Source organism: Brienomyrus brachyistius, chromosome 6 (assembly GCF_023856365.1).
Source record: "Brienomyrus brachyistius isolate T26 chromosome 6, BBRACH_0.4, whole genome shotgun sequence".
In the NCBI taxonomy this organism is placed as follows: domain Eukaryota; kingdom Metazoa; phylum Chordata; class Actinopteri; order Osteoglossiformes; family Mormyridae; genus Brienomyrus; species Brienomyrus brachyistius.
The window spans coordinates 3004127-3025881 of record NC_064538.1 but is presented as its reverse complement, the minus strand read 5'-3'; the positions used below and the strand labels follow the sequence as shown (position 1 = coordinate 3025881).

The window sequence follows — 21755 nt, the reverse complement described above, 5'->3', positions numbered from 1 at the left end:
CACCGGCATCCTACCCAGGATCTCCCCTGCCTTGTACCCTGGGTTTGCTGGTACAGGCGCCATGCTCAATGTGAACCTATATTAGATAAACGGGTGCAGAAGATAGATGGATGGATGGAATCATGATTGACTTTTAGTCCTTTCCTTTCCTGCATACCTGTGTCATGAGGCTGAAAACCTACCATACGTGCCTTTTCTTGCCACACATTGCAGTTTCCGGTGCAGATTCAGGTTACAGCTGAATATCCAGTTGATAGGCGCTTGGGTTTTCCCAATAGCACCATCAGATACCGTGAATGCTCCTAAACTCCAATACTTAACGGAAATGCTGAATCTAGCATGTCAATTGTTACGCCTCGGCTGAGGCCCCTCCGTCAGTGCAGTGTTCTCGCAGGCCAATTTAGCCCTTTGTGTCGCCAACTGAAAGTGCAGCGGCTGCAAAGGTGGCTCCCATCACCGCTTAGCGTATCCGGTCCTCCTGCCAAGGGATGAGCTCTTCAGACCAGCCATTAAGAAGTTCTGGTGCAAGTACCGGTATTTCTTTGTCTTTCCTTTTTCTCGTTTTTGTATTATTCTGTCTTGATGATGTAATGTTTCAGGACACACCCATGTGAAGTATTTTGGGGGGACTCTTGTTGTGAAACGTGCTACATCCAACCATCCATCCATTTTCCAAACCGCTTATCCTACTGGGTCGCGGGGGGTCCGGAGCCTATCCCGGAAGCAATGGGCACGAGGCAGGGAACAACCCAGGATGGGGGGGCCACGTACACATGCACACCTACGGGCAATTTAGCAAGTCCAATTAGCCTCAGCATGTCTTTGGACTGTGGGGGGGAAACCGGAGAACCCGGAGGAAACCCCACGACGACATGGGGAGAACATGCAAACTCCACACACATGTGACACAGGCGGAGACTCGAACCCGGGTCCCAGAGGTGTGAGGCGACAGTGCTAACCACTGCACCACTATGCCACCCCCACTAGATGGCCATAAATGCTAAATGCCAGTACATGCAAACTATCTTGCATGATCATCTTCTTCCCGTCGTAAACGGTTTCCATCCTCATAGGAGTGGAATTGTCTGTGATAACTCTGTGTCCATGACACGTAACGCAGATGATCACCGAGTGACTCGATGAGCATTACAGCCATGTTTAGGACTCTTTACCCTGTGTACTGTATTTCAGCTGTTATCGTCTTCATCTCACACAACATGCGGCGCACTGACTAGCGCTTAGCCAGTGCTGTCAGGCCGCTGCGACAGGAAGCCGGGACCCGCGATGCGATTGAGTGCTTTGCCCAGCAGATGGAAGTGAAAACACTGTATGAGGCTTTACACAAAGACAAGCCTAGACAACATAAACCAAAACTTAGTCTAAACCTTTCACTCAGTCTTAGATAGTTATTTAACTTATATCCCATTTAGCAATTCAGATGAAGATCATAACCTAAGAATGCAGCACTGCTGACCTCCTAGTGGCATTTAAATCTCCAGTCTCTGGTTCCTTGGACCCTGGTGTACCTGCAACCTCAAACTTGCCCCCAGAAGGGGAAAGGAAGGTTGGTGTGACTGCCACCTTAATGTGCATCTGATACCTCAGCATCTGAGAAGGTCAGCTTTCTGTGCAAGGCTCTGTTCATGTTCTGGAAGCATGTCCACATTGAGGCCATCTCAACCTCAACTTTAGCAATTAGGACTAGTCTTGTTTAATTGAAATTCTGCTTTCTTCGTACTTACTGCTTATCTTCTTACACATATATGTGTGTGTTTTACTTACTGCACTCCACATTTTGGCTGGCTACTCATTTTCTTGATATACCGCAGACCATTGTATGCTTCTCTGTGTAAACTAGTCTTTTTTTTTCCTGGGCTTTTTAACAACAAAATGTGAATTCTATGCCAAATTGCTGGAGGTAATTTTGTCGGATGGGTAAATAATCATACTGTGAGGATAGTCTAAACGGTATGAGTGCGTTCATAGGTGCTTGGCCACATGCCGTTTGTATATATATTTGCGTTTTGTAGGGCTAGCAGACGGCTCTCGTCACGGCCGCAGAGAGTTGCCCTGTGACCTCCCACCCGCAGAGTTGTGGGCCTGAATCATGACCGTTGCAGTTTGCATGCCGTCCCATGGTCTGCGTGACTGTCCTCTACTTGAATTTGTGTCCCCAAACTGCACCTGGTGTTTGAGTGCGTGCCCTGCAAACGACTGGCATACTGTCCAGGGAGTCCATTAGCTGCCTCATGTCCAGCACTTCCTGGGACAGGCTGGAGGTTGCAGGCACACTGCGACCGGGTACTAGATAAACGGACCGCCTTCTCCTCTCCAGTACTACAACGCAATACGGGGAAGGTGCTGCGATTAATTGTAGCTGCATTTCCAGTGCAACTTATAAGACACATTTATAGCAACGCAAATCTCTTTATGTACTCACGGGTAAATCACAAGGGTGTCTCCCCCAGTCACGGTCTAAAACCGATAAACTACTTCGTTGGCGTCAAACAACTGGGTATAAGGTGAGGGGAATTGCTTTTCTTATGTAATATTTTTGGACAACCATGCAATAAATGAAAAAAAAAACTTAAGATATTAAATTATATTAAAAGACAACCGCTGATTGTGTCATAACATGGGAAAAACACCAGATACGATAGTAAACATCAATTGGCGGTCCGGTTACACTATAGTTATACTTAACCCACACATAAAGAATCTGGATTATTATTAATGTCCAATAATTAGTCAATCAATAGCGTTTAAATATTAGAGTTGGTACATTGCACGGCGATCGTCAATTTAGTTCATGTAAGCAGGCTGGACCAATAAAAAAATCATTTTAAAATGCATAAGGCGTGTTTGCGTTTCCCCATGTGCCGTGAGCCTTAGCGGGCAAAGGAAGGACACCGAGGCGGCCGGAGCCGGAGAGCAGCCGGATCTGCCTGCTTTCGGGGGATCCCGTTTTTGGGTCACTCTAGAAATCTTGTCGGGATATTTTCTCCTCTTCTGACAGGTAGGGGTGGCCTCCCCGTACATAACTGAGAATGCTATGCTTGTTTTATTTGTCAAGCAGGATCTGCGGCCATGTGTAACGCGGCTGACGTTCACATGGTCTCGTTGGTCTCTTTCCGCAAATAACTCCGCTGTTTAGACAGCGCACAAACCCGGTGGCGATTTTAATAAACCATCGGAGGTGAACAAGTGAAAAGGAGCGATATGTAAATATATAGATATGTAAAGCGATGTTCCGGGAGACGGACGGACGGACGGCCGGCTGCCTCCCGGGCGGAGCGTCTCCGCTGCCAAAGCCTCTGCCGGTTCCATTACTTTCACGCATCACAGATTACGGTAGTATCGTAAATGGGGGCTGTATGCGACTCAGTGACAGTGAATGGTGTGATTTAGGCTGCAGGTTTTCGTGAGACCGCAGATGCTCTTGTGGCTGATCTGCAGGATGACTGCCCCCCCCGCTTTGCCTTCCCCGCCACGGCTCCGCTTCGCTTATACTGTACTGGGTAACCGGTTACGTTACACTACTACAGTGCTGCTCTGCGCTTCTGTGAATCAAACTATGCATATCGAGGGAATAGACACAAATACGGAATTTTTTGATTAAGTCATCCAAGCTATTTGACATTTCATTGAAGTAAACGAAAAAAAAAAATCGATTTTTAGGGTTAAGGTTAAATTCACTCTTAAGAAATCGTTATTTATTAGATAATCATTTACTTATTTATTACGCTATTCAGGGTAACAGTTTACACAAACAATCCTACCGATCTACAAGGGCATAACTTTAAGTTGAGGCTGAGCATGGGGGGGGGTTACAACCCTCCATGCCCCCATAATTTACGCCCATGCATACAGGTGAGATTGGTGAGATTGGTGTCCCTTGGTCACGAATCTAGTTTATAAAACACCATTACACTCGCTTTACATTCAGTACTCAAACAAATATACCAGTGTTTTTTACATGTTTTTCCTTGAACTGTGGCTTTCAAACCAGGACTTTGCATCAGCATCACAACGTATTTATTTGGTTAGCAGATGCTGGTAGAGAAAACCTACTGATTTTACCGACACTGTTTTTGGTGTCAGAACAACAGTCCTGCCCTTGATGGCCGTATCTCCAGCAGATTATGATCAGTGGGGTCTTTGTACAGAATTGCACTAACTTCCCTGCACCCTCTTATAATTCCCATAACATAATAAATAATCATTTAAATGCTGTCAAATAACAATTGACAACTGCAATTTCTATACCTTTAAATTGTAATTAGCTGATGAGATGAAATCTTTTTTTTTTTTTTTTTACCTGCTGAGAGAATCGTTCTGTGATTTGCCACCTGTATCTGCTGTTATGCCAGTGTCTGTTAGGTCAACATCTTGTGGTTTTAATGAACTAGATGAGCTTTGGGTTCCCCATGTGGCATTAATCACAAATATTAGCTTGGTGTTCCGCTTATGGCAATACATAGGCAATGCAAGCGTATTTTCATTCAAACCATCACCAAAATAATTGAATTATAAAACAGCATAATTATACGTGGCACATCAAAAAATTAAATCTAAATGTTTTATAGTAGTTGATAATTTTAAGTAGCGGCATGGTGGTGCAGTGGTTAGCACTGTTGCCTCACACCTCTGAGACCCAGGTTCCAGTCTCTGCCTGGGTTACATGTGTGTGGAGTTTGCATGTTCTCCCCATGTCGTCGTGGGGTTTCCTCCGGGTACTCCGGTTTCCCCCCGCAGTCCAAAAACATGCTGAGGCTAATCGGAGTTGCTAAATTGCCCGTAGGTGTGCATGTGTGAGTGAATGGTGTGTGAGTGTGCCCTGCGATGGGCTGGCCCCCCATCCTGGGTTGTTCCCTGCCTCATGCCTATTGCTTCCGGGATAGGCTCCGGACCCCCCGCAAGCGGTTTGGAAAATGGATGGATCGATAATTTTAAGTATTTTACGTTGTGAATATTAAGCCCTGCTGTTCAGTGTTGTCTTGAGACTGAACATTCTGAATCCGTTACATGTAAATCGCTTCTATCTTTGATGTCTCTAAAGGAATTTTGTAGGTGGAGATTTCAGGTCTAGAAAGTACAAATCCAGACCAGGATTTTGTTTCAACCAAACAGTTGAACATAAAGAGTCACATGTCACAGAGTACTCAACTGGTTGGTTGAAACAAAATCCTGGTCTGGATTTGTACACTGAGGATGTGCAAGAACATGTCTGCATTGCTTTTCCTTACACATATTTTGTTGGATGGATGGTGCCAGACCTGTGGATGAGTATGGCTGTTTTGCAGTTGGTTTAGTTTAAGACACACCAGACATGCAACTGACATGAGTGCAATCGATTACTTATCGTTTCTGTAGAATTAATATGTGCCTTGCTTCTGCAGTGAAGGTGCTGCGTTCAGCTGTGTTGGATACGTGATGTTAAAACCTCAGTTTGTGCTCTTGTAGCCTCAGCACTGTGGGTGTCTAGCTCCTATTATGACGTCCAGAAGCCATCAAGATCTGATACCTTGGCTTCATGTTGCCTCATATCTTGCAGAGAGGTATTGGTTTAGCTCGGAGTTTGAACACTATCTGTTTTACCCCTGGACTCTGAGCTCCTGCCATATTGGTTTACCCATCCTGTCATCGCATCTCATGGATAAAACGGAAACTGTATTCCATCACAGACGGCCATTACATCGCCATAGCTCAGCGTCATGGCGACCGATATGATTTTCACAGTCCCCAGGCAACAGTGTTAGGTATTCCAGTGCAGATCAGTCAGCTGCTGAAAGTATTTAATTTGTAACACGTGTATGATTAAAAGTAGCTAAGCTGAGACATTGATACTTAGTGATTTAATTCTGTTTGCTTTGCCAAGATATCTACTATGTTTAATTGTTGCATTTTTAGTTATTATATTGAAATCTGACCCATCTTCCAACTATTTTGGGTCGTGTGGTTATGTAAATATATTTGCTAATAAAGTTATTCAGTTATATAGGGCCTACGTGTTATGCATGGAATTTCATTTTTGTAGAAATTATAGCATTAAAGAAACAATGCAAAATAGTTTGTTTCATAGATTTGTTGTTTTGTTAGGCTACATAGCGACCACCTGCTGGAGAATTAAAACGTTAGAATTTTCATTATGTGCAGTGTGGTGTCTCTGTGGGCTGCACTGTTGCTACAAAGCTCTAGGGTAGGGGGTCTGATCTGTGCTCTTGGTGTGAGGCCCAGGCTAAACATCAGGCCTCCCCTGTACCCTTCTGTTGGATAAGTGGCCAGAAGAAGGCTGGGTAGATTATTTTACTTAGATGATCTATGACCTTTGCTTGCTATTATTTTTAAGGCTATCAAAAAGCCTTTGAAATGAAAGGGATTCACTTCTAAATTTGGCAGCTGACGTCTGGATGCATTACATGGCCGACAGTGGTGCCTTCCAGTCCGTTATCCTGTGTTGTTTACCAAGCCCGAGTACAGACTATATAGTCCAGGACACTCTGAACTCTGTGGTAATCTGTGGATTTTGGTGAAAATGCCTTCCGAACCTCAGATCTGGCCTGTGTGGGCTGGGTCCTGGCAGGACGGGTTTTTATCACCACTGCCAGGCTGATTCGTTTTAGTCCACAGCTGGCGTTTTTGTCACCCGCCAGAATCTGTAGCATCCAAAGCTGGCAGATCTGCCCAGGCGGAACGTTCCGGAACCCGTGCTTTAGGAACCCCGGTGGGCTAGCGCTGCCAACCATGCGCACGCGGATTCATCTCTCGCGAAGCGTTTTGTTTTGGGGAAGATAAGGACGTCTGGCCGATGAGGTCACGGGGACACCGGATCACATGAGCAGAGAGAGCCGTCCCACGGGGCCTGGTGCCAGGATGCGGGACGCCTGTTCACCTACATGTAAGCCGAGAAGGAACAGTGGAGAAAACTGGCAGGCAGGCCATGTAACACCCATTAACGGAGTAGCTAATTAGACAGCTCGTTAATTTCCCTTTCTTAGACGTAGGGTGAGGGTACATCAGGGATACTTTGTGCATCTGTTGTGTTACGCAAGGCTAATGTCCCTGTCCTGTCCCTCTGCTTCGGAGCACAAACCGCTGATAGGGTCCTTGTTCAAAAACTCCCCAGGGGCAAGTATCTTGCCAAATTGAGCATATCTATATATTTTAATTAACTCTGCTTTCAGTTCTCAGGATTGAGGGTACAGGCCTCTGGTTTTAGGGGATGGGGTAGCATTTCCATGACATTAAATACGCTACCCAGAATGCATCAGGTCCGGTAGTACCCGGACACTGCAGAAGAGGGTTAGGGTGGGCTGTTTATGAGGACAGGCATACACAGAACCTCATGAAGGTCTTAAAAGCTGCAGAGAACCAAAAAGCTGTGGCAGTCATCAGGTTGCATGGGGGGGGAATCATGAAATCATTCTTATATTTGAGGATGCTGCATGCTGAAGCAGGTCTCTGACAGGGTCAGCTAGTATTGAGATAATAACGAGGGTTTGTATTAAAAAAATATATATATATATTTTAATGTGAATTAACACATAGTGTTTGTTCAAGCTTCCTGTCCTTGTCCTGTTCCAGTAGTACAGTGTGTGGAGTCTGCTTCCCTGTTTGGCAGTTCTGGTCATTCTGGACTGGCGTCCCATCTACCCTCACCATAGCAGCTGATCTGGAAAGCAGATGGATCCAGTCCTGAATTCAATGTGAAGTTATTCACACTGATGCCTTGTTCTATATAAATCGTTGTGACTGGCTTTACATACACAGAGCTACAAAGGCTGTAGTATGGACAGTGAAGTGAATTAATAATTAAAAACTATTAATATTAAAAATGAATAGAGTGTTACTGTTCCCACCACGCATGGCAACACTGTTTTTTCACATCCCCCTGGCAACAGCATTAGTTGTTACTGTGCGGACAAATCAGATCCACAAAGTACTCAGTTTCTGACCTGTATACTGGATTTGCGGAACAGGTTTCTCTGTAATGAAGTGTGATTAATGTATATGCTGTGGATACTCTTATGCTGAAGTCGCGGGTGGTTTAAAATTTGCCAGTTTGTGGACCAGTGAAAAGCTGCACGGTTATTCCTGCATCTCCGCTGAAACTTGTACCCTGAGTGTGAAGTTAAGTTCACCCAGGAAAAGACGAGCATTGAGTCGCCGATTACAGCGGATCGCAGGGTAACCCTAGGAGGAGTGAAAAGATGCAGACTGTTTGCGATGCACGTGTTTGGGAAATCAGAAACCACTTGCATATAGTAATGAAAATTCCCCCCCCCCCACTTTATAATTAATACCCTCTTAAGGGCAAACCTGTAGCCAAGGCAATGTGATAGGAACGGGATTCCGACAGAGTAACTAAGAACAGGGACTGTGACACAGTGCAGTGTCTGTTACTGAAGATCGAGGGGGGGGAGGGGGGGGGCTGACTGTGGACAAAAAGTCAGAGACCGTCCGAACACTGCACCTCCCTCGAGGCCACAGACAGTGCTGAGTCACTTAAAGGATGGACATTTCACCATAGGGCTCGCCGAGGGTCAAAAATATGATGTGTCATGGAATATTCCAGCAAATTCCAGTGTCTGTAGAACGGAGAAATGTAGAACCGGAACTTTCTGGTTATGACTGCACATAATAATAAAATGCGGCAACAAATATATAAATTAGGGGATTCTGTTGCAAGTTGTTAATGCGAAGTGAATTACGCGTGGATGTCCGGGTGAGGTTACTGGTCCCCAGTAAAGACTAGGAAACAGGTGGAGATCAGATGGAGGTGGCATCAATTCAGCTGCCGATTAGGGATGAAATGGTTACCAGTTTCCCAACAGTTAGTACTACAGTATCAAATTTTACTTGGAATTAAAACTGTGGTTGATTACTGCGCTTTAAAAACTGATGTTAAATACTGTCCAGCATCAACCAAAGTTAGAGATAGTCTCCCACATGTAGGTGCACATTTTATTTGTGGTTTTCCATATAAAACATGCTGAAGTGATTTTAGTTTCAGTACTTATTTAAATCAGTAATTTCAGCACATTTTAACAATACCATGAAAATACTGATAACTGTAATAATTTTGGCCACTATAATTGTGATGCATAATTTTCACACCGTTTCATCTCAACCGGAAACTCGACCAAAGAGGTTTGTTGGGCAGTTTGTTGTCTCAGATAAAATCCTCTTACAAAATCCGGCTACATTTTCTCAGATCAGAAAAGTCCATGCAGGCACCTTGTTGAAAACACACTCATAATACTATTACTAATAATAATGATAGTAATATATTTTCTCATCTTGCCAGGGAGAGTTCTGACTGCATGGTGAACCTAATTTCCTCACAGCCATAAACCTTCAGCTAGACTGATAAATTGCAACAGCAACATCATTCGTTTTCCTGCAATGCTTATACATCATTCCAAGAAAAAAAAAGCATCTCATTTATCGATTTCCCAGCTTCAAGGTTCAAGGGAATCAGACAATAAAATGTTGCTGGTTGGCAGGTAACAGCTGTCATTCTTACCGAAATGCAAAAAGAAACACTGATATTTATCTGGTAATCAATACAGCTGTTACCTGTTTCCATAAAAAAAAAAAACAACTCACTGTATTGGAAGTGGAGGTGCAGGAAAATAAATCCTAATATAGGCAACACGTCTGTATGAGGTTTTGCCAATATCAGTTTCACTGAACTGCGGTTCAGCTTGCTTGGCTTCCCTGAACATGGAAATATCAAATGCAAAGACGATGCGATTTCAGTGCGTCTGTCCAATCTGATACACTCAAAACCAGTTACACTAAAAAGCATGTTAATTTGTACTTAAGTCATAGTCTCTGCACAAGTATATTAGCACTATTTATTTAATGAGTCCACAGATACTCTACACTCTTGTGTTGCAGTGAACCAGACAATCACCTGGTCACAGAGCATTAGTTTCCAAACTTGGGTCTTTTCCCAGCCCAGAGCGGGACTCTTGAGTTCCCTGACGTCTGTGTTTTACGTGCATCTCACAGAGTGACTCTCAGAATGCTTTCTGGAGACACGCCTCTCATTTCCGTTTTGACCCATATGGACAGAATTTGGGGTAATGATTTTCCCAAAGAACAGACTGGTAGCTGAGGTATATGTTAAGCTCAACATTTTGTGAATATTTCTGCCTGTGTGACCTTGCAGTGACAGTGCACACGGCAGGGAACTTTCCGGTCTGTCAAAGCATGTTAACATGCACTAGGAATAATTTCACTAATTTTTACAACCATTGTCCTAGTGATACCAGCATATTTCAACGTAGCTCAATCCACCTTCAAATCATGTTGAACGTAAAAAATAAATATTTAAAGCTTGTCATTCTGGAGGACCAGGAATCAGACATGATTATATGAGATCTGTCATTTCCATTGACTCGGACCGTGTGTTACATAAGCTACGTAGAAACTGCAGGAATTTCTCTTGCTGGGAACACTGGGAATATCAGTATAAGCTGTGATGGTGATCAATGATATGTAGTCTTTGTGGAGCAATACAATTTCCCTTTGGACTCCAAGCTCATAGTACAGACAGTTTTAATTCCCAAAAATACACCTTGCTGCATGTGACAGTGAATCCCCTCAACCCATCTTATAACTGCTTGAGTTGGTCATTGTTTATTTTGGTTGGAGTGGCCTCTGGAAATCATTATTGATGTAACTCCATATTAGAGACTTTATCGCAGTGCATCGGTTCACAAGAAAGCAGAAAGATCTCGTGTCCCTCGACCTGAACAACTAACTGCAAATGCAAAAAAAAACTCAGTATATGGTTATTAATAGAGCTCCGTTTATTTCATCAGTACTGCGGCGTTTCTCAGTGTAGGTGCTCAGGTTACGTCCTGGTTGCTGACGGAACATGAAAGTGCATGTCGACTGCAGACTGTGTAGAAACCGAATATGCATTTTAACGGGAAATAAAAACTGGAGTCTCTATCTTTCCCGCAGCATGAGAGCCGGAACATTTGCTTGACCCCTTCTTAAAGGGCAGAACCCTTTATGAAGTACAAATGCTGCGAATAACGCTTTTCCGTTCATATTCGATATTTACCGAAACTTAAATCCATAAGGGCCTGTACCATGCAGCACGGGACACAAGGCTAAGGTACGCCCTCGATGGGATGCTGCTCCATTACGTGCGATTTCTAGCTGCAATTTCTAGCTGCTGTTCTGCAGCCTTACCACATGTGTCTGGATTGCACCTGGCACCCCTCATTAGGGCCAAAATCTCCATGTATTCGAACCCGAGACTCTGCTACCCCCTCAGCCATCATGCAGCCGCATGTTAAACATGTATCTTTATCATTTAGGAACATACTTCTCTTCCAGTAGCCACAGATGCATTTTAGTACTGCATATACTTAGAAAGGTTTCATATTAGTTTATAGTCATATGCTATATTACAATGTAGATATAAAAGGCAGCGTATCAAAATATCTCAGAGTAACTGGCTGCTTTGTGCAGTTTAGTATGGATTGTATGTCGACATCGCTGTTTGTTTTTTTTATTTCACGTCTGCATTAAAAAACAGCAGATTTAGCATAACTTTATAACAGTCGCAGAAATACTGAAACTCACCTTACACGTACTTCAAAAGTTTAAGGATGCATACATATCAACGTAGCTGAAGTGAAAACGGTGAGATGGGAAATTAAAACCTGTATGACTTGGTGAAAACTTGCCAACCGGTGTGGATGGGCGACAGAGTGATTCTTCTGCCACGTTGTTATTTTATCTGATTTTTGATCCCGTAAGATCGTCCATCTGCCTTGTGATCGCTTTCATTTTTCATTTCGTGTATTATTATTTAGAAACGCGAACGCTGCTGTCTGATCGGTCACGTGATCGCTGTCTTTCCTCTTCTAGCGTACGAAGTGGCATTCTATACGGCATTACGTTACGTAGACTCACGTCGACTTAATTGAACTAACGCAGCTTACGTAGTACGCCGCACTACATATTTATACAACTTGAAATTTAATAGAAAGAACATTACAGTACAAGAACAGCGAGGGCTATTGCTGTGACTTGACCTGGCAATACTTCAGTCAGAGGATTAATGCATTAACCGCTGTTTAAGCTGTTACGGAGCCCCGGTGTTATTAGTGTTTATTACCGGCGTCGATGTGGCAATATCTCTTGTCAACCCTGCCATCGTTGATTAGCACATTACAATTGACTGTTAATTAACTTTCCTTTATCATTCATTGTTAATTAACGTTCCTTTATTACAAGTGATCGTAATTGGCTTTTAGGCTGTTTATGTTAATTCTGTTTAAAACGAATGTTCTTTCAGTTATATTAACAGAGGTAATATAATTTAAAAAGAAATGACTAATCCGAGTTTGGCAGTGCAAATGTATTTGCAGTAAAGGTGTATTACAATAAGACCATCTGAGTATGTTGAGTACTCTGTGAGTGTGACTCTTTATACTCAGCTGGTTGGTTGAAACAAAATCTTGGCCTGGGTTTGTACTTTCTAATCTAGAACTTTCTATCTGTTAAATGCAACGATAGAACGATTTTTAAAAATGTTAAACATATAAATCACTATGGACATGCATATACAATGTAGGGATATTTTTTTCGTAGAAATCGTGTAATCCGACAGCATGAGTTATTAAAATCAGCTCCTGCCGAACGTGCACCATGAAACCCTCCCCTTTTCCTGTCCCGTCAGCGTCTGTGATGCCGCTTCATCGTGACACGCTCCTCGGTTCACACAGACACCTGATCCCACCTCTTTAATAGCATGGCCCTGGCTTTTTTATAATTTATTTTCTCGCCTTGCCGTCTGGCCGGCCGTGCCGCTGTGGACCCGCCGCACTTGTCATTTTCATTTGACAGCAGTGATGATACTGTTATGAATACGGCATGTCTCACAGAGCCAGTGAGGTTGACATGTTGACAGTTTGCTGTGATTTAAAGTTTATGAGGAATGCCAGGTTCTTCTGGGTTTTCCATTCAGGCCGTGTGGACAATTATAGAGGGGGGGGGGGGGGGGCTCAGTTTGTACTGCAGACCTTTAAAGCCAGACAGCAACCCCCCACCCCCGTTGCTGTACTCCCTAACACTCTGCTGGTAGCTTGTTGTTGCTATAATCTGTTTTTTTTTTTCTTGATTAGGCTTAACACGCATTGCTCACACACGGCAAAGTGCGGCTGGCAGCTGCTGTCCATCTCATATGGTGTTGCTCTTAGGAAACAGACGTATTTTGCCAGGCTGTGAGTCGGACTGGTATTTTGTGGAGCTTCTAGAAATAGTCTGACCTCCTTCTCGTTTTAGAGAAATCCTCCCACATGTATTTGTGCTGGAGGATGCCTGAAATCTATCGGCCAGTCTTGATTGCTCTTTTATTTTAATTTGAAAGAGAGGAATTGATTTGTATATGAATAAATGTTACTGAGTGCTTACCTCAGCCCTGACAACACCCAGGGGAGTGTGTGTGTGTGTGTGTGTGTGTGTGTGTGTGTGTGCGTGCTAGTGCAGCCGTGCACACAGGGAGGCTGCGTGCATTATACGTCTGCAGTGCTAGATAATTCCCAGTCACACTCTCCACTCTCCCTCCTTCAGCATACGTACACTCAAGTGCTCGCTCCCTCTCTCTCTCTCCCTCCCTCCCTCTGTCCCTCCCTTCCTCCCTCTCTCTCTCGCTCCTTGTGTGTTCCTCACAGTCACGCACTCGCGTCCGCTGCAGGCACGGTCACACAGGCAGGAGCGCCGCACGGCGAGTCCAGAGGCACGGACCCCCTTCTCCACTCCTCTCGGCTCTCCTCCTGCTCTCACTCACCCAGCACCTCCAGACCCCCCTCCCCCCCTTCCCCACACGTCCCTCCTCCTGGGCCCCCGCCATCGGAGCGACGCTGTGAACGCTGCACTGGAAGTCGACAGAGGAGGTGGGTGCTCGCTTTCCCTCGCTGTTAGTTGCGGGTGACTGCAGCGCATGGACATGGGGGGGGGCGGGTGGTAGACAGTATCTGGGTTCCTTGCACTCTGCTTCCATCTCGCTGCCCACTGTACATTATTTTGCCCCCCCGCCCCCCACCCACCGCATTCCCATCTCCCCCCTGTCGGTTTTCGCCGCTCTTGCCGCATGTGGAGATGCGCAGGGGATGGATCTGCTTTCACTGTCGTCGTTGGGCTTTTTTCCCCCTCCTCCTTCCTTTTTTTTAAGGCCTGCACATGCATGAGTCCCAGGCCCTCCCATTTCTCTGACTCACAGGGGGGTCTGAGGGTAACACCAATGCATGCGACGCATGTCCCTGCCACTTGTGTTTCTCCGAAGCCGGCGCTGCTGGTGTGTTTACTTTGCGAGGTGAGCGTTGGTGGGGTGGGACTGACCTTAGTGTCATATCTGTAAGTGTCTCGTTGGCAGCTCGATTAGCTTCGCGGCTGTCAGTCAGCCAGCCTATGGATCCGGCCTCGTGGATGAAACATTTCAGGCCAGCTTCTGTTACGCACGTCTCGTGGTCCCCCTGCGCCTCATGGTGCTTCTTGCTGCGGTCTGGATCAGGCGCATACGTGCTGTGGTTCGGTTTGGTACAGCGGGCCTCCAGGCACAGGCCGGCCGGGTACAGTGACCTGAGGATGTGGAGAGAATCGAATGTTGTGGTGGCATTTTCGTCAGGCCGCAGGACCTCGCTGGATTTGCCTAACAGCCCCCCAAAGTAATTTGTAGACTCTGGGTGCTGCAGACTGAGGCGGATCGCGTCACAGAATCTGTCTGATCGCATTTATTCCCGCGTTTTGTGTACATTCCGCTGTTCCTTGTGAGGCCTTAATGAAACCTAAAGTGGGTCGTCGGTGTCTAGGACACCAGGAAGCCGCTGTCAGCAGGGGTTCTGCTCCGCTCCTTACAGACATGCCATGCAGAGCTAATGGGTGTTGGTCCGTGTGGCCGAGCCTCTGCTGTTTCCCAGTGGCAGGTTCCCTGGCCATGCTGAGAAAGCTGAGCCACGATGGCAGAGGGGTCACGGGGTCATGGGGTCACGGGGTCACAGCATTACTTGTGAAGGGCAGGGTTAGCTGCGGGCTGCGAATGAGGGGAGCTCCTCTTTACCATCCATCCATCCAACCATCAGCTTAACCTGCTCAGGTTGTGGGGCTGCCGGGAACCAGTGATTCCTCCCAGTGATAATCAGTATGATATGAGCCCGGATACGGAAAGTCGAACACGCTCTGTGAGAAACAACGTGGCTGTGTTCAGTTCACCTTGGGCTGTTCGCCTTCAGCAGTAATTTCCGCGTTCAGTCGCAAAAGCAGCCCTACAGAACGATTCAGTTTATACTCAACCTGAGACGTCCTCAGTCAGGCATACTGCCAGGGTCACTCTGGACATTTAGTTATGTTAATCTGATGTATTACGTTTCTGATACAAGATGACACGCTACTGCATTATTACACTGCGTTTTATTTTATCTCACATGACAGTATCAGTTGGGGTATTTTATGGGCATTAAAATAACAACATTAAACTGTATGCTTTGTTTGCACGAGTACTTTGGGACGCTCCAGCTCACATATCCCATCTCGCTCTCCCTTGAAACATAATGCATATTTTCGCAGTGGGGGGTGAAGATTGGTATCCAAATGCAGGATCAGACCATGTATCTGCCCTCCCCCCACCCTGGAGCATTTCAGGGGGGAGGGGGGTACAGGCTTTTCCTCAAGGGCCTGGTGGAATTGTGACTGTTCTCCGGAGGATGGGATTTGAACCGGCGATGTTCTGATCGGTACCACGGGCCAGAGTCACTGACCCCTTTATCCCCCCCCCCCCCCCCCCCCTAATTTTCAGAATGGGCAAGTAAACTACTTCAGGAATGAGCAGTTTGGCTACAGCCTATTTAGAAAAGTGCTATCCTGGGATTTATAATAATAGATTATGTGATGGGGGGGTGCAGTGGTGCAGTGGTTAGCACTGTTTCCTCACACCCCCGGGACCTGGGTTCGAGTGTCTGCCGTTTCGCCATGTGTGTGGAGTTTGCTTGTTCTCCGTATGTCATCATGGGGTTTCCTCCAGGAACTACATTTTCCCCCCCGTCCTGAAACATGCTGAGTAAAACCTGAGTTGCCAGATGGTCCACACTTCTCCGTTCTTCTTAATGATATGTGTTATTCTCTGGATGCTGCAGAACCTCACGTCCCTGCAGAGGACAAGTAGGGATTGTAAATTACTGGCTTATGTTATGAAAGTCTGACAAAGTGATTCAGTATCGGTTTTACTGTCAGGTATTTATTTACTCAACGTTTTGTAAACCCTCATTAGATGTTTCACTGTTGCTTATTCAGTATCTGGTGTCTGTTAGCAGGGTTACAGAGGAGTCATTTGGCCAAAGGTGAGAGTGTAATTATGCCAATATTATAGTGTAGTTATATTTGTCACGGGCTGCTATTTGGGTTGTAAGTAAAACCGGCCTTTTTTGAACGCATGGTTGTATCCACTTTTTTGACAAAGGCTTTGGCCAAAGAAGAAACTTCAAGAGGGTTTCTGAACTAAAGTCCGGCAGATTGCACTAAAAATTAAAATGTTCTAGTCGTACCTTGTAAAATCGGACACTGGCGTAAGGGCGCTGGTACCGAGCCACCGTTATCGCTGCAGGGGAATCGGCGGACGGGGTTCACCCCGGAGGACCCGCTCAGAGCCCAGAATGCACCAGAAAACTGAAGGGGGGAGGGGCTTCCGGGGATACGCAACCTGCCCGCTGAGGCCTCCTCTTTCTGCTACCTGCCTGGCCTTTTGCTTACTAAGAAGTGCAGAATAGCCTCTTCAGCAGCATTAGAAGCAGGCCGGCCTGGTAAAGTGAGCCCCTTGCTAATGTGTTATTGATCAAGCTTAATATGGACTCAGCTCGAGTGCCCTAGACGGGGGCGGGGGTGGGGGGTCCATTTGGGAGGTGATTGCGCCCACTTAGTCAGCTGATGTATTTCTGGGATTGCACTGCAGCTAAGGAATGAGAAATGTTGCGTGGGAAATAATGTGTCATATTTCTGGGATGTACATTATTTACGCTGTTTTCCATGTGGAGTGCATCTTTGGAGATGAACATTTCAGTGTTAATGGAGCAGCATGTGGGCGTGTGTGTAGGGTAATGAGATACTTTAGCGCTAACTGGGTTACCAGTTAATTCCCTTAGTTGTCCATTAAGTGTGGGTAGCCATGTACATAAGAAAAACATAAAATGGCTTTAATCACTTAATTTGTTGCTTGTTCTAATGGGCACTGGGGACCATCTGTATGTGTAGTTCAGAGAGTATTAATTCAAAGGAGAAGTGCGTAGAAGATGGAGCCTTTATCTCAGGACTGCTGTGTGGGGGCTGTCTCTGGGGTTCCTGGGCGGCCTCTCCGGTTTGGGGGGGCCTCTCGGGTTCGTGGGCGGCCTCTCCATTTTGGAGGCTGCCTCTCAGATTTGGGGGCGCCCTCTCGGATTCTGAGGCGGCCTCCCAGGTTTGGGGGTGGCCTTACAGAGATGGGGCAGTCTGTCAGGGCGTACAGCGCTCTTTGGAGTGTAAGAGGGGCTTCTCCCCTCAAGCTCGGTCACAGGGTGGAGAACCAAATCTGAAAGATGGCCAGGAGTAAAATCCACAGGGCTGTGTGATGCAGGGATAGGGTGGGAGGTGGAGACCCTTGTGTGTTTAATATTATTGGTGATTAGGTTATAGGGACTAAATGGATCCCCCCCCCATAAACCCCACCTTGCAGTGCCAAACTATGAGATACATGATATGTGGTTATTAAGCTAACGTTTAGCTGGACTTCATGAAGCTGACCATGTGTTGCAGGCGCGATTACTGCTGTGATGGAGGGGCTTTTCTCCCATAATACTGCTGTCCCCCCCCCCCCAGGGCATCATGCAGGGCCACTGAGAATTAATATTTGGATTTTAATCAATTCTCTTTTATGTGCATTTCCTCAAAACCCGAATTTTTGTGTAAATGTGTTTGTTATTGCTGCGGACAGTATTTATAGGTTTTTTGGTGTGTATGACACACTACAGTATTATATCGCCTTCTTTTACGGCCTTGTAACGTTGTTCTGTGTGTGCAGTGCATGTGCGGTTGTCGTTTTGGTGTTCTCCTTGTGTTTACGTGGGTTTTCTCTTGGTACTCCAGTTTCCTTCCACATTCCAAAAATACGTGGTTATGTAAATTGGTCTCTTTGCACTGCTCTCAGTGTGTGTGTGTGTGTGTGTGTGTGTGTGTGTGTGTCATTCTGCTCCCTGTGATGACTCTTATCCTGCCTAGGGCCTTATGCACAGCACACCTCAGCAATGGATGGAGGGAAGGAGGGAGGCATGGATAGATGGCTAGTTGGATGGAGGGAGGGGTGGGTTGATGGAGGGAGGAATGGAAGTCTAGATGGATTGAGGGATGTCTGGTTGGATGGATGGAGGGATAGATGGACGGAGGGATAGATGGGTGGATGAACAGCAGTTTCTGATGAAGCGCTCGCATTGATTAGCTGTACTTAATGTACTCCATAGCACGTTCCTCGCTGTTTAACGCCCCCCCCCCCCCCCCCCCCCCCCGGGGGTGCCAACTGTTGAATAAATAAGTGGGGCATTGAAACACCCTGAGTGCTCCCCGTTCGGCTCGGCCCGCCCGCACTTTCTCCCGCCTCAGCTCCGTCTAGAGTTCCCGGCATTAAATATTGAGCAGCGTGAAAGCGGAGGCGGCGGGATACGATCAAAGTCACCGCGATCCGGCCAGCGGCGCGCCGGGGCTGATAGCATCTCCGGCAGCCCGGCGACAAATTGCTTCCGGCAGGAGGCTTGTGTTTTATCCTGATCACGATGGCAGCCGCCTGGCCGTGGGCAAAGCCGCTAAATGGACACGCTGCTCGGGGCCACGTCAGGCTGCTCCCGTGACACATTGGACGCAGGCGAATCAGGTCATCTGGGCCCAGCGCCGGCGCCGACAAAAATCCGTGAAGGTGAAGAGTATCGGCGGGAGAAATGAAATCGGCCTGTGACGCACGGTAATCCTGCCAACCGCGACTTGAAGCCTCGTTACCGGGGAAACGCTCGGTTAAACCCAAACCACTGACATCCTCAAATCCGTTAATTTTGTTGCTTTTTAGGAGATTATTTCTATGCTGTCTTAGTATTATTTCCTTCCAGTGATGTCATTTTTAGGACCCCGTGTCATCCTGGTATCAAGAAGGTCCAGATTGTTGAAACAGCATCTTGATTGATGTTGCCGGTAAAGAAGCAGATTAGTCACAGAGTCCCGACACGAGTGGGAAGATCTGGCGGGCAGCCTTGAGGCGGCCCCTGGGAAAAGCAGCCGGCAGCTTGTGCTACAAATCGGGACAAAAGGTACAAATTGGAGAAGCACGTGATCTTGAACTGGAGCCGGGAGGTGTGATAGGTCTAGCCTGGCCGGGGATCCCCCCCCCCCGCCGTGACCAATCGGTGTCCTGCCTGAGCCCAGGAGGGTGATGTTGCCGCCTCAGCAGGCTGCCACTTGAGGCTCAGTGAACTTCACCCCCGCCAGACGCTCGCACCTCTTCGGGTGGCCGACGGCAGCCTCTTGGCCCTAAATCCATGGCAACCGGGGCTAGGGGGGGGGGGTTAGGTGTGATACAGGAGGTAACAGAAGTCATGGGTCGCATTGGGGCAGATCAAATGGTCACAGTGTCAGTGCCAGGGACCCAGCGGCCGGTGGGAACGAGTCACACAAAGAGTTGACACATTTGCCGCAGACGTGGTTGAATTGCCTTTTTAAATGTAAGACAACTGAATATGTTTAAATGTAATGTAAATTAGCACGAATGTAGCATAGAGTCAGATTAAAAATTACTTCAAGTTTTGTTTTTCAGCCATGATTTTTTTTTTTTGTTTGTTTTTTACCCAGAATCCATCTTCCTTTCTGAGTGATGGTGTAACACAGGAGAGCAGCGCAGTAGGAGAAGCAGATCTGAAGCTCTTGCCAGTGGCCTGGATTTTAACTGACATCACCTGTCACGGGCCTTGCCGTGATTCGTGTCTGCCGCTTATTTCGTGGTGAGACGTGCCAGCTGTCTGTCGGTTTAAGACAGGCGGGAAAGAGGGGCCTGGTGTTTCAGATCCACAGGGGAAGCTGCCACTGATATTTATAAACCAAACGGCAGCAAGTGATGACAGTCTGACTAATTTCCTACATCCACACTTTTCATGTTGATGCGGGAATATCTCCACACATCTCCACACATCTTTTGCTGTCGTGTTAATATTTTACTAGTTTACTTGGTGATTGCCTTCTTTATAGTAGTTAATCTGCAATAAAAATCATTTTAATTTTAGACCAGCTAAAGCACAATATCCAAGAGCTACATAACAGCGGGTAGAATTACAAGCTGTCTTTAGTCTCCTTGAATTGCGGCGCCTTATGAACTTCGGCACGGGCTGCATGGCGAAAGTCCTCAGGCACTCTGAGACTGAGCTAAATTTGATTGTAAAACAGCACTAAGATGCCGCATGGCCAGGCGTGAGAGCCCATGAGTACTGACTGGCTGAGCGCTTACAGAAAACATTTGTCTGGTTTGTAAGGCGTATTCTGTCCGTTCCTGAGAAGGAAGTGAAAGAACGTTTCCACACAGAGGGTGATAAAAACTGAAGTTATTTTTAACATCTCCTTGCTTTTTTGCGATGCTTTCTCTGTTATCTCTGCCTCTCCAGCTGGCCACATTTACACTGCAGCGCGCCTGTCTGTATCCCCACCTGAAATCCAGCGATAAGGCCATCACAGGATGGCGCTGATGTACACAGCCCATCCATCCCCTGCTCTCTGCAGCTGTCCTCCACCGGCCCTCTCCGTCACCGTTTGTCGGAACCCTGTCGCAGAGGGTCCGGTTGCAGCATTTCTCGGCAATAAGTCCGCCGATCCATTTTCCGCTTGTGTTCTTCGCTGCTCCTGACGGGCGCCGTGGACCTCCAGCCCCAAAAAGTCCCGGCTCCATCTGCAGCGAATCCCCCCCCCCCCCCCCGGGAGACATGGCTGAAGCTGATCGTACCTAACGGAGCATAATCAGTCTGAATGTAGCTCTGACCTGTTCATTTGCATATCGGAGTATCAGGGCTGCCAGCTTCGGTCAGCTGGCTGAAGTGAGATTTTCAAGTCTGCACACGCATTCGCATGTATGTCACAGTTTTATTACCTTGTATATGGTCTGTATGGTTTGCAAACTACCTCACCGCTGCTGATGTAGCTAATTTTAGGCCTGTAATTGAATGATTTACATTTGCCGTAAGATTTCCTGCGTGAGCGGGAGTCGGACTGCGTGAGTTTCATGCCAGATGCCGTGTCAGCTGGTGACTTGTAGTTTTGCCTTCACCTCTTTTAAAGCTACATGTTTGCATTAGACCGAACATAATCGGAATCGGTTTTATTAGCCAAATATGCAGGCATACAAGGAATTTCACATAGTGTATTTACTCCAAATATACATAGAACAAACGGAAAACTAAAGCTGAACGAAACTAAGACGAAAAATAAGGCAAAGGGTTATGATAAGTCAGGCTAAACAGTAGCATGAGATTGTGTATTATAAATAAATGAAATATGTATATAAGTTGTAGAGTAAAATGCAGAGGTGTAATAGTAGTGCAGCTGCTTGGGGGGGCAGCGGGGGGGTTCTGATGGAGACTTCCCCGTCTGAGGAGAACTTGGAAGAGTTCATGGCTGGGATGTATGCAGCGTTTGTACAATGTAAATGTTCTAAGCGGGGTGTAGGAGGTTTTTTGGGGTCT

General features: G+C 46.5%; 1 protein-coding gene across 2 annotated transcripts in view; it reads left to right on the top strand.

Moving 5' to 3' along the window:
• Nucleotides 1–2866: 2866 nt before the first annotated feature.
• Nucleotides 2867–21755, top strand: part of kcnab2b (potassium voltage-gated channel subfamily A regulatory beta subunit 2b) — an 87002-nt gene continuing 68113 nt past the window's right edge. For both annotated transcript variants that reach the window (XM_049017045.1, XM_049017044.1), the window contains exons 1-2: nt 2867–3016; nt 13704–13925. The gene's annotated coding sequence lies outside the window, so the exon portion shown is untranslated. The remainder of the gene's footprint in view (nt 3017–13703; nt 13926–21755) is intronic.